At 39.0% G+C, this 1,926-nt stretch overlaps 1 non-coding gene across 1 annotated transcript; it reads right to left on the bottom strand.

Annotated features, from left to right (window-relative positions):
• Positions 1-1,291: 1,291 nt before the first annotated feature.
• Positions 1,292-1,398, bottom strand: LOC148211461 (small nucleolar RNA R71). Its single transcript, XR_015791174.1, has one exon. It is a non-coding gene; the product is annotated as a small nucleolar RNA R71 (small nucleolar RNA).
• Positions 1,399-1,926: the final 528 nt, after the last annotated feature.

Raw genomic sequence — 1,926 nt, 5'->3', positions numbered from 1 at the left:
ATTAACTTTAATTCCTTTTAATAAATTTGAACAATTAAAATTATTTTCAAGCCTAAATGTTCTTAACTATCATCTACGAGCTAGCAAGGGGACCTAGTTAAAGTTGAATTTTGACTGCATAAATGGGTTTTCGTAGGCCTATTTGACCATAAAAATAAACTCTTTCGCATCATTATTAACTAAAAAGGCTTACGTATTCTTAAAGTATAACATGCATAGAACATTTCTGGATAATTTTCAATACATGATACTTTAGGGAAAATATGACATAATGCGGTCAAAGTTGGAAGAAAATAACAGAAATCTATTTTGTAGGAAAAAGCTCCTGGCGCTTTTTTGTGGTCCACGTATTCAAAACGTGTGTTTCACTTAATGAAGGGCAATGGAGTCATTTCCAACATGTTTAAATCAAGCTAAAACCATGAGTCCATGTCAATGAGAGTTTGTTTAGAGAATCTCGACCCATTTTTACCTAAAATGGCGGGAAGTTCAACAAATTTAAGAGGCTATAAAAGGAAGCCACTCATCCAGCAGCAAAGCTTCCATTATCATCTCATTTTAATCGTCTTTTATCTCGTTATTAGCTGTAGAGTTCATTTGTAGGCTTTAGATTTACGTTTTAGTTGTTCGTTACTTGTATTTTCACTCTTTTACTTATCGTATTGTCTTTAATTCGAGTTTGTACTTTCCTTCTTCATTTATTCCGTTCTTTTAAAGTTCTCAAGTGAGTCTATACTCCCCTTTCGATCAAAAGAGAAAGGGTCAAGCTATAACGCCTTGTACACCCTTATTATTAATTTAAATTCAATGGAAAAGAGATATTCCACCTCGTGATCCGGTTGATCCACCTGCTGTTAACGGTAATATGAGGGATCATGCAAGAAATGATGAATTCAACCATATCCAGATGGCGGACAACAGAGACGTGGCAATGCGAGAATATGCCGCCACGGCTTTTCAGAACTTTGATTCAGGGATAGTCAACCCTATTCCAGCCCACGCAAACTTTGAGCTTAAACCAATGATGTTCCAAATGTTGCAGACAATTGGACATTTTGGAGGGCAGGAACATGAGGATCCACATGATCATCTGAAATCATTCATTCAAATTGCAAATGCATTTCGATTACCTGGTATAACAGACGATGCTCTGAGACTAACACTTTTTCCATTTTCTTTGAAGGACCAAGCTAGAGCATGGCTCAATGCATTTCCACCGGGATCCATCACCACATGGGGGTCGTTAGTGGAGAAGTTCTTAACAAAATTCTTCCCACCTACTCACCACGCTGATATCAGAGAGGAGATCATCTCCTTTAGACAGTATGATCGTGAACCTGTTCACGAGGCGTGGGAGAGATTTAAAGAACTAATCAGGAAATGTCCGAACCATGGCTTGCGGGCATGCATCCAGATAGAACATTTCTTTAGAGGTTTAGAGCATCCTACTAAGATGATGCTAAACAATGCTGCCAACGGAGCCTTTACAAAGAAGACATTCAACGAGATAGTTGACATCCTAAATGACTTAGCTTCACACAACGAACTATGGTGTTCGCAAAGATCTAGGGCAGCACCAAAGAAGCAAGATCCAGCTGGAGTTTTGGCTCTGGACATTGCGACCTCGATGCAAAAAGAGATGGTTACAATGAAGCAGAGGCTAAAAGAGATGGCATTGGGAATAAAAAATCCATTAGCCACGCCGATACAACCTGTGCAGTCGGATTATTGCACTTCTGCCCCTGTTTGCCAAGTCAACGATCTCATTTGTTCATTTTGCAGTGAAAACCATATTTATGATAATTGTCCACATAACCCTGCTTCCGTTTTTTATGTAGGACATGGTAACAATAGGAACTTTAACCCATATTCGAACACCTACAACCCAGGTTGGAGGCACCACCCTAATTTCTCATGGGGAGGTCA

This window comes from Momordica charantia (assembly GCF_013281855.1).
Source record: "Momordica charantia cultivar OHB3-1 chromosome 5 unlocalized genomic scaffold, Mcharantia_2.0 BLBB01000005.1, whole genome shotgun sequence".
NCBI lineage: Eukaryota > Viridiplantae > Streptophyta > Magnoliopsida > Cucurbitales > Cucurbitaceae > Momordica > Momordica charantia.
This window is presented reverse-complemented; position numbering and strand designations above follow the sequence as displayed.